The following is a 15,545-nucleotide window of genomic DNA, read 5'->3' on the forward strand; positions in this document are numbered from 1 at the left end:
ACAAATTTAAGCAAAAAACAAAAAAAAGGAAATCCATTTAATATGGCAGACAGCAACCAAACACAACCAGTTGACATAATGAACATGTTTTTGAGTGCTCAAACTGCACTATAACATTAGACACAAAAACATCTTATATAATGCTGGATTACACAAAAGTGTTTAAATCATCTGCTCTTCTCTGGTGTTTAAAAATTGTACAGATTTGGTGTCACAATATCTCAGTAACATGGGTTAGAATCCCGGCATGGGAAGAACAAAAAAATTGCGAAAGCAAACTTACAGATCTTACATTTTTGGGTTGATGTTTTGACGACTTGCATGTACATGTACAATATATACAAAAAGTTAGCTGCTATTGAGACAAGGCAAAAATCATAGTGCAACAAATAAAATTGAGAAAGGAAATGGTGAATATGTCAAAGCGACAACCACCCGACCATAGAGCAAACAACAGCTGAAAGCAACCAATGGGTCTTCAATGTAGCGAGAATTCCCGCACCCGTAGGTGTCCTTCAGCTGGCCCCTAAAATATGCATAATAGTACAGTGATAATGGATGTCATACTAAACTCCGAATTATACACAAGAAACTAAAATTTAAAATCATACAAGACTAACAAAGGCCAGAGGCTCCTGACTTGGGACAGGCGCAAAATTGTGGCGGGGTTAAACATGTTTATGAGATCTCAACCCTCCCCCTATACCTCTAGCCAATGTAGAAAAGTAAAAGAATAACAATATGCACATTAAAATTCAGTTCAAGAGAAGTCCGAGTCCGATGTCAAAAGATGTAACAAAAGAAAATAAATAAAATGACAATAATACATAAATAACAACAGACTACTAGCAGTTAACTGACATGCCAGCTCCAGACCTCAATTAAACTGATTAACATGTTTATTACAGATATAATAACAATAAACTAAAATAACACTTACCACTACTAAATGATTAGGAACTTTCAGGAACTAATTGCAGCTACTGTCCAGGTTATGTTAAACAAATTTTCAGCTCCAACTGATCTGTTCAGTGAAGAGTTTTTATCATTTAAATAAAATGTGAACACATTCTAATCTTTTGGCAGACGTGAATATTCTCATGTGGCATTTATACCTATATGCAAGGGTACCTATATCTGGTGGTGATGATACACAGTGATAATTTTTTTTCTCCTTTTTGTGTAATTTTGAAAAAAAAATGGAATTTAAACTTTTTTCAGCATTTTGGTAAAGTATAATTTTGTAAATTTTTCATGTTTTTTTCATTTATTTTATAAAAATTAAATTTTAAAAGAATTTTTTTTTTTAATATTTAATTATTTTTTTTAATTTTTGAAAAATTTGATTTTCTTGAAATATTTTGCATTTATAAATTTTTTAAACTTTAAAAAAGTTAATTTTAGTTGCCTTCGTCCATGCAAGCATGGACTAAGTTAGCCTTGGTTGCCTTCGTCCATGCATGCATGGACTAAGTATGTTGTGTTAGTCCATGCAAGCATGGACTAAGTTAGGGTTAGTTGCCTTAGTGCATGCATGCATGGACTAAGTCTGTTGTGTTAGTCCATGCATGCATGGACTAAGTTAACGTTAGTTACCTTCGTCCATGCATGCATGGAGTAAGCTTAGTTTCTAAGTTTTCATGTTTACAAATCATGAAAAGGTTTAGCCGTACTATCAAGTTTTGCAATTTATTTCCTAAGGTAAGTTATAATGCACAATATGCATGTAAAACATAATTAATAGGTTGAATATGAAAAAAATCAACTAAACAGAAAAAAAAGGTAATTACATAAAATTAAAAAATAATTGAACTAACACCATGAAATTAAGTGGTAAGAAGAAATGGAGGTTTTCTAAACTTGATGTTGATTTCCAGTTTTATTTAATACCTTGTTCCTTGTCAAATTTAGTTAAATTCATATGTAAGGGTTAATTCTCTTACGTGTGCCACTCTCTGATGAGATATGGCGTATAAGCATTAAGTGTTATAAAGAAGAGAAATGTACTTCGTTGCGTAATCGTTTCGAAAAATAAATTCCCGCGTGTTTTGTATTACTACTACATACATCATAATCAACATTCGTTCTACAATGTTTTGATAAACAAATTATTTATTTGATGATTTCACAAATCTCTGAATTATATTTAGATGCCTTTATAATGTTGTGTTTGAATGAGTTAATGAATTGATGAATGAACGAATGAATACTTTATTTGTATTAATCATATACATAATACGGCAAACGAAAATATATACAAATATATACAATATATGACAAATACCTCTCTTCTGTTCATCTTCCTATATCTATAAACAGTAATAAATTTTTTTGAAGCTAACTTCATGAATGGAATGTTCTTGTCTAAATTTCTTTTGAGTTGAACATTAACAACCATCAACGTATTACCTTTTCAGAGTCACATGAAGCTGATTGTAATAATATTTTTATTCCATTGTGTAAGCATCTGTTGTAGTTCTGATTACTTTGTTTATGATGCTGACATGTCATTGGTATGCGTTATGTACACAATTTCCCGCCATATACATTTGGAACATTGCACTTACAGTGGACATTGTAAATACAATATTTTAAACCCACTATTTTGTTCGAACAGTTTCTAAATTCTGAAATGCGCGGTTAATCTTGCGTTTAAAAATCTGATAATTAAGATATTAAATGAGAGGATATCAAATAAAAACCACACATTATGAGATTCATGTTTTCTGACCTACATTTGTTTGTAACTTTTAAAGTCAAGTATTTGAAGGACAAGGATGTAGAACCGAAATAGTTGAATAACTACATGTATAAAACCTAGGTATTCTTTATTTTTTATCGAAGATAAAATGAAAATAAGCAAGATTACATTATATTCATCCAGTTAATGTAGAATATTATCATAGCCGTTCATTTTTTCCAATTTTGAATCAACAGCATAGTGCCATAAATGAGTTAACTTTTTAAATGGCGATGGGTGATGATTTTCGTTGTCCGCCTTTTAAGAACGATATTAACGATGTTGTGTAACGTAAAATCAATAACATGTGTTCAAGGGGGAATTACTGGAACTAAAATTTATAAATAAGGATTTTTCAACCGGAATCGTAGCGAATTTTAGCCTTTGTTGATTAACAAAAATGGCGAAGTACGGGAAAGAATTGTCAGACGACACCAAAAAGGCTATCATAAGTTTAATTGAAAGTGGTCAATGAGCAAGCAGTGTTGCGAAAAGCTTACGAATAGCAAAATTCACAATTTCCAGGCTTTTGAAGCGTTGGCCGATGCATCGTAATACGGAAAATGTTCCTCTAAGCGGTAGGAAAAAAAACTGTCATTAAACGGATAGAAAACACTCCGTCACGGATTGTTAAAACGTATCGCCGGCATTCAAGTCTTAAAGGATATCACCAAGGAATTTAACACTCGCACACCTACAAAAGTGTCTAGACGAACTGTTCAACGAAAATTGCATGAATTAAGGTACACCAGACGATCTGTTCGGAAGAAAATTGGCATCAGAGTTGTTAATAAAAAAAGAGTGGTTTATTGAAGGAGTAAACTTCATTGGACTGTGAACAATTAGTGGACAAAAGTTATATTTACAGATGAGATGATGATGGTGATCAAACCTGACGGAATACTTAAAGCTTGGAGAAATTCAAATAAAATTTGGAGACTTGAATGTCTGGGATATGTTGCACAGCGACCGCCCATCATTCTTAAATTATGGTCTTTGGATGTGTAACATATTATGGAGTTGGTACTTTATCTATAATAAATGGTAATATGTACTCTGTCAAGTATATAGAAACACTGGACAATAATTTATGGCAAGTTGTAACCAAACATTTCGACTTAATCTTTTTCAAGATGCTAATGTACACCTGTCATCGGTCAAGGGTTGTAGATGAATGGAAAAGGCAAAACCAGATACCGCAACTTACCTGGCCTACACAATCACCAGGCTTGAGTCGAGTCGAACGTGTCCGGCTTCTGATGAAGAATAAAGTATAAAATAAAGTGCCATTATTTTATATTCAGTGTCTTAATTCGAGCATCCCACGTCGTTGCAGACAAGTTCTAGTTCAGAACGGTGGCATTACAAACAAAATACTAAAGATATAAAACTTGTTTTGTGAGGCTTGTTTTTATTCAAAGTTCATTCAACATTTTTGTTATGTTTGGCATCCATTCAAAAAGTTGACTCATTTATGGCACTTTGCTGTATTTCAAAGCTAAATAGATTTTAAAGAACTGAGATAGATGCCTACAAATAATTCATGTAGGTTAAACAAAAATATCCTTTTAAATATACTTTGAAAACCTATCTCAAATTTTTACAAAAAATGGAGATCTAATTGTTTTTCAGCTTGCAGAGGAAAATGCGATTTGAAAGGTTCTATGCAAGTTTTAATTTCCTTTTAAAGTAGACCTAAGCTAAATCGATAATCGGCGAAAATATAATTTACTACTTTGATAACATCGGTTGCCTATTTATAGATAGTTTTATACCTGTACAAGTAATTTCACTTTAGAATTTTAATCTTATGCATCAGAAAAAATGCATGATACATTATTCCCTAAAACACAATATTGTAAAACATCAGTTAATATCATACTTAGAGCTAATGGGATAAATGGATGACACTCTAAACATTTTTAATACATTGGGCTTATTTGTAACCATGTTTTTCCCACAACGACCAATTAAGACAGCTAACACTCCTGAGAAAAAAATGACTCATTCAAATTGCCCTTTGAAAGACAATTTTATGAAACAAATGAATTTATTTAATTAAAAGATCCACCTAGCAGTTTGTCATTTAGCGTAGTCTATATAAAACAGAAGTTGTTGAGTCAATTAAGCTCGTTCTATGTCTGAAGGTATTATAACAGTCTAATTTTGGAAATGCTGGATAGTTGCATTTATAACCAACAGCAATAACTTAGTTGTTAATTAAAAAGATATAAAGAGAAATGAAGTGCGATATTTTAATGGATGTAAACAGACAAAGTCAGGATTCCATAAAGGGACAAGATAATATTAATCTTAAACATGATTTGAAGTTTGTAGCATATTCTTTTTAATGCAAACTAGTATCTGATTCAAGTAAAAATTCAATTGCTTATTTTGACTACAATTAAATACAAAATCTACTTATATGAAACCTTTTTAAATTTATTTCATTATTTGCACAATGAGCAAATTATTGTAGTGTTGTACCTTTATCAGTCCGGACCATTGCAAAAACAATTGCGTGCCATAATTATTTTTGACCACGAGAAATTCTGTATATGTTTTTTAAATATATTGAACACTGATAAATGTGTCATTTCGTTATATATGCAAGTAATGTATATATAAAACAATATGTTCCATATATAAAGACTTATCTGTTTGCCATTTCTATACATACATTAAAAAAACTGTAGTGTATTCCATTTACCATATACTCGACATTTCGTATCAAACATTTTCCAAACTACAGTTACGTCAAATTTCCCAATACATGTATGTATCAACCGCATGTGTTTTCTTTTGTAATAGTTTAAACTGATATCTAGGTGATAATAGATTTTGAACGATTGATAATTTGAAATGATATAAAGACACATGTTTATTGTTAAAACAACTCTGTTTTCCTAAGAATATATGTTTATTAATTTGACGATGGATTGTTGTCTCGTTGATGTGTACCATCATATGACTTTATATACAATTTATAATAAGATATAGTATTGAATAATGTAAAGTGGATTATAAAATATTTAGAACCTGAGAACATATTGACCAAAATAATCCATTATGTCTCCATGCTTATGCTCACATTTAATTCAAGATCGGTGTCTGATTGGTGATTTACCTATACAAAGTATCCCTTTTAATCATGCTGTATATATAGTTGGTCACTAATGTCCAGATAGATTTTCCATTCCTAAGATCAGATCTTCAACGAACGTTATTGAACGAGCTCTACATGTACATGTTCATGAAAACATACAAATGATGATTGAGAAGGTATCAAAATAGTCTGGCAATAATGGATCGCACATCCTTTATTTTTGAAATTTGGAAACATCTATCCTATGGTAATTCAGAGATCTTTTTCAATGAAATTAACACATTATTCTAATAGTTCATGGTCTTGGTAACATTTAATTATCTTTAACGTGCATCAAAAAATATCTTTATATAAGAGTTATTCATTAAATATTTTTCATGTATGATGTAAAATTATTATCTTAAAGAATGGATCAGTTTTATAGAAAATCAAAGGTTTATATATTGAAGGCGTTTGCAATCAAACTACTCGATTAAATATCAAACATTTTAAAGGCCATCTGAAAACATGTTCTCAAATTCCACTTAAATTCGAAATATTTAATTTGTTTTTATATTATATAATGTTTTAGCATTAACATAATTTTAGCATAAAAGCATAAGTAATAAAGATTTTCTTTAACGAAGCGACATCAATGAAATTGGACAATACGGTACGAAATGTCCATGTATATATATCGAACTTGTATTTATGGACATTTGAAGAAGGCAATTACAAATGTAGATAACACACAAAAAATGGGGTACAAAATGGCAATGATAGGACATAGTTTTGGTTCATTAAAAGGTCAGTGTATTTAAGAATGGTTTATGTTTCTTAACCCTTTTGATTACAAAGACACATCATTTAAAACATGAACAATTGCTACCTTAAATCATGTATTCGGGTTGTCATTATTTTCTTCATCGCTTCTTTGTTTATCATGTTTATGGTAAAAGTAGTTTTATTTTTGATAACCAAGGCACGTGCTTGCACTTTTTGTCATCTCCTTTTCATGAAACATGTTTTGTCTGTAATGTGATGACAGCTATATGATCGTATTCGTTATGACAGGTCTATGTATGTTATAGTACCCAATGTAATCAATCAAAATTGAATGCAGCTATGTCTTTTTCTTTAGGAGATCAAAAGAACAATCTTGCTCATCTTTTACAGGTATCCGTTGCCTAAAACATGTAAAATACTAGCCGATAATATAGACAGTACATTAATTCCACTATTGTGTTAAAACTTAAATAAAACAACCAAGACAGGATATCATTCACTGCAAAAGAAATTTGCTCATTAAAAATGAAAACACAACACGTTTGATAACCTATTGCGTCTGAAGTACTTTTCTGGATTTACCTTCATTAGGAACGCTCAAAGCCAAACATATGAAATCCACGGATGTATAAGTACCGAATATCGTTGAAGAGCTATAAGTCAAAAATACCTAAAATAAATTGCCAAATTCATCTAAAGCCAACTTTCCCTGAAGGAGTTGAAACCTTTGTTTCATAATAATTTCAAAATTTATTACCGAACAATTTTTGTAAAGAAGGGACGAAATATACAAAAGGGACAGTCAAATCATAAATCTTAAATGAACTGACAACGCCATGGCTAAAAATGAAAAGCACAGACAGACAACAATAGTACACATGACATAACATAGAAAACTAAAGAATAAACAACACAAACCCCACTAAAAACTAGGGGTGATCTCAGGTGCTCCGGAAGAGTAAGAAGATCCTGCTCCACATGTGTCACCCGTCGAATTGTTTATGGGATAACAAAATCATGTCAGTACCGACGCACTTACTACTGAGTTGATGATACCCGCTGGGAATGATAGTCCACCAACAGAGGTATCAACCCAGTGATGTAAAAAATGGGAAACAACTCGTTTAATAATTTATTGCGTTCGAAGCACTTTTCTGGATTTACCTTCACCAAGAACGCCCAAAGCCATGCATTTAAAATCCTACATGTAAAATTAGATGTTTGGACCCGTTGAAATACGTTGGTGGAAGTCTCGGACTTAATGAAAAACTTCTTTAACATAAATTTGACAATATCTCCAGTTGATAAAGAATCAACGATTTCAATGTTACCCCCATTACGTTAAGTACACAACAATGCACAATTTCAAATTGAGCGGTCGCTTCCTAGATCATAAAAAAATTAGCAAAAAAACTCGACAACTTACACCAAATTTGCGACTGATCTATGAGTTATTAAGACGATCATATTGTAATGTTTATTGGTCTTTATGGTTACAAACATGGATATTTGGTTGTATCAATATATGTTTCACGCATAAGGAAACGTTGTGTCTATTTATAAGTTTGGCGGGATAGTTAGTGGCAAGGTCGAAGGTTATAGGGATTACCGAAAGGGACTCTCTGTGTTACGTAAAGGTATCATTTAGAGAACATTCCTATCAAGGACATAATGTATTAGACCAAGGGTATATAAGAGAATACGAAACGGCATACGAGGCTGTCAGTTTTCTGTCAGTGAGCTGTCATGTTCTAGAAGAAGACAAGTACACCAAAAGATTTCCGTCGAAAAGACATTAGGTGCGTACGAAAAGTTATATCAAAAGGACATTTTGTAGCGGGTACACATTGTACCAGCACACACGGTCTGGTCGTTACAGACACTATTGTGCATTGTTTATACTTTATAATTCGTAAAGAGTAAGTGTGTATATTTTTGTTCATTGTGCATAACATATTCACATTAAAAAAAGTATTGCTGCACCTTGACTTTTAAACCTTGAAAAATCAGCCTCATATTTTGGATAGAATATGATAAATATTTGTAAATTTAATGATAACATTGGCATTAAAACGAATAAAACATAGTATTTAAAAAAAGTTTTATCTAACCAATTATTTTTTGTACAGAAAATGCATTTTCGTTTTACTGTAGTCGAACTTTACAATGTCTGACATTGCAAATTATTCTTAAGATGATTGTTCACATCATTGTTGATCGTTATACGCCAAAGAATTGGTACTTGGTGCAACCTTCATTCAAACGAATAACCGTCTTCTGCAATGGTTTTCCTTCTGACCAACCTTCATTATGGTTGATTTTCCCTAGCAGATAATATAGGGAGCCTTCTTGGTCGTTTGTTGCCTGCTTTTTATTCTTAAAACGCCTTATAGTGGAATGGTGATGACCAACAATACGTGCGACAAACCTTCTTTCTCTCATGCTGATAATCTGCTATCTTGCTGTAGTTAAGGGTTGTGGAGGACCCATTATAAGGTGTCAATTACATAACTTTTTAAATTTGGTTATCTAAAGTGCTGAAAAATATGATGATGAAAACATCAGTTGTATTGTTTACGGGTACAGCAGCTGCATGTGGAAATGATAACTTATCGAGTTAATATTTATTGACTAAACTAAGGTGAGATTTGAATTAGGTTAAACTAGTTGTATTTCAACAAATTATATCACAAAAAAATAAATAGCATTTTTTTATTTAAATTTCAATTCGGTGTTGCAATACTTTTTCCATGTGTACATTTACAGATAGTTTTAGTATATTACATGGCCGTATTATTTATTGACAATTTGGATCCAACTATTTACCGGAACGCTCGTTTAAATATAAACGCCTGGTTACACGTTGCAATATGTATGATTATCCTTCAGTGACTTTAAAGAATATTTCATTGCATATTTTGTTGTAGGATCTTTGTATATTTATGTATAATTCATTTGTAGACTTTATGCTTCTTTTTTTTCATATTAATGTTCTGCATTTAGGATTTTCTCTCCTCTTGTTTTTGAATTTTGTCAAATATTTCGAATCCTCTAGTTTTAACAAGCACGCGAACCCTTATTTTTTGTTGCTTTTGAAGTTCCTTTATTTATATGTTATCATTTTACAACAGTCTTATAAAAAGCTCCATATTTTGAAAAAGAGTTGCAAACATCCTTAATAAAAGTCAATACAATAACTGATACATGTGCAGATAATAAAGTGTAGTTTAGCAGATACCATTTATATAAAAAGCATAATTTCTTGTGTACAAATCGGAAATTAGTATGGCGTTCATTATCACTGAACTAGTATATATTTGTTAAGTGGCAAGCGGAAGGACTACTCCAGGTGCGGGAATTTCTCGCTACATTGAAGACTTGTTGGTGACCTTCTGCTGTTGTTTTTTTCTGTCGTCGGGTTGATGTCTCTTTGACACATTCCCCATTTCCATTTTCAATTTTATAGTAAGGATATTTCATACTAAGAAATTATCTTTATCTTTATGTTATGTTTATAAGACACTCCATTTTTGTTATTTACATGAAGAAGAAAAAATCATTGATGTAAAGTCTACTCAATGATGTGTTACTACAAAGGGCTCTGATTGAAAACCTTTAAAAATATAAAAAAAATATGTTAAAGACAATGCTAGTATTCGTTGCTTTCATATGTGTAATACTTTGATTACAATTTATATATCGATACGGAATAAAATTTGTATAATGCTAATACTAAAAAGCGTCTGTCGATCACAAAAATTTACTCTGATCAGTATGTTTCGAATTTTGACAGAAAGAGAAAGTAATTTGGAAACAGAAACAAAACAAACAATGAGTATAGAAATGTTCCTAGAAAATAAACGGACTGCTTTAGTCTTTCAAAAGTAAGAAAATACTGAGAAATAAAAAAGAACACGACTAATCCTGGAAAAAAAACATTCTAACGAAACAAAACATAGAAAGGGAAAATTGTTCCGCTACATTTTATACGAAAACAACCATTCCACCTAAAGTACAGTTACTACCATAAATTAGCATTACATAAATTTGTTTACAATATAAAATTTATACTTAATTATGTGAGTACATTAAAAATACTTTTAGAATAAAAAATATATGTTGGTGTATCAATAACATAGGATTATATCTCTATTACAAATCAGTAACAAACCTGTACGAAATTAAAACAAGTAACATTACTACAAGGACATGTCGAATGGATGACAATTACGCGGAACAAAATTATGAGCAGTATGTATTCAGGTGTTAAAGCTACTGTACATTAATTCCGTATTGAGAAAAATTAAGAAATTTGATTAAAAAAAGATGAATGAATATATATCAGCATCATTCTCCCCATAGAAGTAAAACTAAAAGTGTTTGTCTCAATGACGTATTACCACATTTTGTTATATTCTTTTTTTATCTCGATCGTCACCGATCAGTATTTTGAAGACGAAATGCGCGACTGGCCTACACAATTTTGATCCTTGTATATATGAATATTGTAGGTGGTGGTTTCCACCTTCAGTCTTAAATAATTGAATAAATATGAAGGATTTTCTACCCTTGGAATAAAATACCGAAGCTTGATCTTGATCTTTTTGTACAAAGATACATGTAAAATATGTCCACAATTTTGTTTATGTAGATTAGACCGTTGGTTTTCCCGTTTGAATGGTTTTACACTAGTAATTTTGGGGCCCTTTATAGGTTGTTGTTCGGTGTGAGCCAAGGCTCCGTGTTGAAGGCCGTACTTTAACCTATAATGGTTTAATTTTCAAATTGTTATTTGGATGGAGAGTTGTCTCATTGGCACTCACACCACATCTTCCTATATCTATGTGCGTATGGGGACCTTCAATTGATAGCTTAAGAATAATTGTTAAAAGTGTGTTCAATATTTTTGTTAAATGAATATTATAATGGCAATGATAATAAACAAATTACACAAGAATTGATAAGATCAAAAACAGATATTATTAGTACTTTGTTTTTTTACTATTGAGACCAATTTGTGCTTCTACGGTGAACAGCGTGAATTTTACAAAATTCGTAACGAAATTAATAGCTTCCGTTTGATATATTTAGAACTAAACGACATTTGGTGAAACCATTGATACAGAAGAACACTGCAAATCACTGAAGAATTGATCACAGCAATGCAATGCTATTGACGTCAAGTGACATTGATTAGAGTCAAGTAACTTAAAACGAATTATCACATCTGAATGCCGCTTTGCCGATGTCTACGTTTAGAAAATTTAATGCTACAACTCATCCTCGTGAAAATGCAATTACATTCGAATCTATAAAAGCTTTTCACATTGCAAAAATGTCTTGTGTGTCATATACTTCTTAACATGACAGAAACGTAGTTGAAAACTGATAAGCATTGCGTTAAATCAACAATAGCGATAACATTTTTTTTAATTTACAGACTGTCGTCAAAACTGAAATAAGATGAAGTTTATCTGTTTCTGTTAAATTGTTTATCGTTATGATATGTATTTATCTATTGGTAAATTATTTGTCAAAAATTAAAAAATGATATAGCATGAGATTATAACAATGAATACAGAGAAATTAAAAGAAATAAATGATTTTGTTCAAAACCATGACCGAAATACAAATTTCTAAATCACTGAATCAGAATTGAAACTAGAAAAATGATATAACCAACGCCCCGCCGCTTACCAATAACGCATCAAATGTTGAAAGCTACACTAAATTAGGAAGTAAAAGGATACAAAAAAATAACAAACATACGGTACGCATTGCTATGTATGAAAAAAATACCAATAAAAAAATGTAACAGTATGTTTTGCAATCGTCAGCGTGAACTATTCTGGCAACAGAATGATCGTATGGGACAAAGGAAAATTAAAAATTGCACTTCCTGTTTAAATATGAAGAGAAAGTGTTTCTACTATTTGATTTCAATGCAATAAATATTGTAAGATTAAGTTTTCTTTGAAACAGCATAATGAATGTGATTTCACGATTCTGTTTTTTTTTTTATCAAAAAATGATTTAAGATCACAATAGAATAATGATGCATATATCAAAAACAAGATCTGAAGACATACAACAAAAAGAAAACCAAGCATTATATAAAAGTACAATTTTTAAATAAAACGTCTCAATCTGAAACAGAAACAGGGAAAAAAAGTTAAAATTTTGTAAAAGATGATATTTTTTCTTAAGCAAAAACATATTCATCCTATATTTTTTATTTAAAAATGTTAAAAAAAAGCAAAAATTTTTACATCAAAAATAACTTTTCGAATTGCGTATAGCTTATCTGTTATTTCTGTTTTAATAAAACATGTGTGATGTTGTAATAAAATAAGTAGAACTAAAAAAAGTCTGGATTGCAGCTAAGCGTTTGTTATAACCAATACACAAATCCAGACAGTGGTAACAATATTTGTAGATATCAAAAAAGACTACGGAGAAAATACTGTAAATCATAAAGTTCTTGACTGATCTAGTATAAGCATATTGTCAATATATGTATATCTTCCTTTCAGCTGTTTATTAGTTATTATCGTTGGGGATTCCCTTTCGAGTTCACAAAGGAAGATTTCTGTACTCATTTAAAACTATATATTTATTAAAGTGACGGTTAGAATTTCATTTTAATATTTAATTAGCGTACTTTAACTAACTGGTTGAAAAGACAGTCAGTTTCATCAACTTTGTGTTTCTTTGATCACAAAGCAACCAGCAAAATACAATACCTTTGGCATTGCAATATTTCCTAGACACGACTTAATTTCAAAGAGTAAATTCTTGTTTTGATCTAGTCAATTGCTTGATCTATCAAAATGATCAATAAGAAATCTATATTGACAAACATTTCTAATTCCGGCAGACATAATTGAAAACGTAAATATATTATTCAACAGTTTTTCATGTATCTGTCTGATCTCGTTTTAAAAAGCAGACTGTAAGGGAATGATGGTTTAGAAACAACAATTGAGGTATAAATCAAACATTCATAGAACAAGGTATTAAATAAAACTGGAAATCAACATCAAGTTTAGAAAACCTCCATTTCTTCTTACCACTTAATTTCATGGTGTTAGTTCAATTATTTTTTAATTTTATGTAATTACCTTTTTTTTCTGTTTAGTTGATTTTTTTCATATTCAACCTATTAATTATGTTTTACATGCATATTGTGCATTATAACTTACCTTAGGAAATAAATTGCAAAACTTGATAGTACGGCTAAACCTTTTCATGATTTGTAAACATGAAAACTTAGAAACTAAGCTTACTCCATGCATGCATGGACGAAGGTAACTAACGTTAACTTAGTCCATGCATGCATGGACTAACACAACAGACTTAGTCCATGCATGCATGCACTAAGGCAACTAACCCTAACTTAGTCCATGCTTGCATGGACTAACACAACATACTTAGTCCATGCATGCATGGACGAAGGCAACCAAGGCTAACTTAGTCCATGCTTGCATGGACGAAGGCAACTAAAATTAACTTTTTTAAAGTTTAAAAAATTTATAAATGCAAAATATTTCAAGAAAATCAAATTTTTCAAAAATTAAAAAAAATAATTAAATATTAAAAAAAAAAATTCTTTTAAAATTTAATTTTTATAAAATAAATGAAAAAAACATGAAAAATTTACAAAATTATACTTTACCAAAATGCTGAAAAAAGTTTAAATTCCATTTTTTTTTCAAAATTACACAAAAAGGAGAAAAAAAATTATCACTGTGTATCATCACCACCAGATATAGGTACCCTTGCATATAGGTATAAATGCCACATGAGAATATTCACGTCTGCCAAAAGATTAGAATGTGTTCACATTTTATTTAAATGATAAAAACTCTTCACTGAACAGATCAGTTGGAGCTGAAAATTTGTTTAACATAACCTGGACAGTAGCTGCAATTAGTTCCTGAAAGTTCCTAATCATTTAGTAGTGGTAAGTGTTATTTTAGTTTATTGTTATTATATCTGTAATAAACATGTTAATCAGTTTAATTGAGGTCTGGAGCTGGCATGTCAGTTAACTGCTAGTAGTCTGTTGTTATTTATGTATTATTGTCATTTTATTTATTTTCTTTTGTTACATCTTTTGACATCGGACTCGGACTTCTCTTGAACTGAATTTTAATGTGCATATTGTTATTCTTTTACTTTTCTACATTGGCTAGAGGTATAGGGGGAGGGTTGAGATCTCATAAACATGTTTAACCCCGCCACAATTTTGCGCCTGTCCCAAGTCAGGAGCCTCTGGCCTTTGTTAGTCTTGTATGATTTTAAATTTTAGTTTCTTGTGTATAATTCGGAGTTTAGTATGACATCCATTATCACTGTACTATTATGCATATTTTAGGGGCCAGCTGAAGGACACCTACGGGTGCGGGAATTCTCGCTACATTGAAGACCCATTGGTTGCTTTCAGCTGTTGTTTGCTCTATGGTCGGGTGGTTGTCGCTTTGACATATTCACCATTTCCTTTCTCAATTTTATTTGTTGCACTATGATTTTTGCCTTGTCTCAATAGCAGCTAACTTTTTGTATATATTGTACATGTACATGCAAGTCGTCAAAACATCAACCCAAAAATGTAAGATCTGTAAGTTTGCTTTCGCAATTTTTTTGTTCTTCCCATGCCGGGATTCTAACCCATGTTACTGAGATATTGTGACACCAAATCTGTACAATTTTTAAACACCAGAGAAGAGCAGATGATTTAAACACTTTTGTGTAATCCAGCATTATATAAGATGTTTTTGTGTCTAATGTTATAGTGCAGTTTGAGCACTCAAAAACATGTTCATTATGTCAACTGGTTGTGTTTGGTTGCTGTCTGCCATATTAAATGGATTTCCTTTTTTTTGTTTTTTGCTTAAATTTGTCTATTAGCTTTCTCTTTTGAAATTAAAAGAA

The 15,545-nt window shown here is 31.1% G+C and overlaps 1 protein-coding gene across 1 annotated transcript in view; it reads left to right on the top strand.

Moving 5' to 3' along the window:
• Nucleotides 1-15,545, top strand: part of LOC134721722 (uncharacterized) — a 103,003-nt gene that overhangs the window by 30,486 nt on the left and 56,972 nt on the right. The window lies entirely within an intron of this gene.

Source organism: Mytilus trossulus, chromosome 6, assembly GCF_036588685.1.
Source record: "Mytilus trossulus isolate FHL-02 chromosome 6, PNRI_Mtr1.1.1.hap1, whole genome shotgun sequence".
Taxonomy (NCBI): Eukaryota; Metazoa; Mollusca; class Bivalvia; order Mytilida; family Mytilidae; genus Mytilus; species Mytilus trossulus.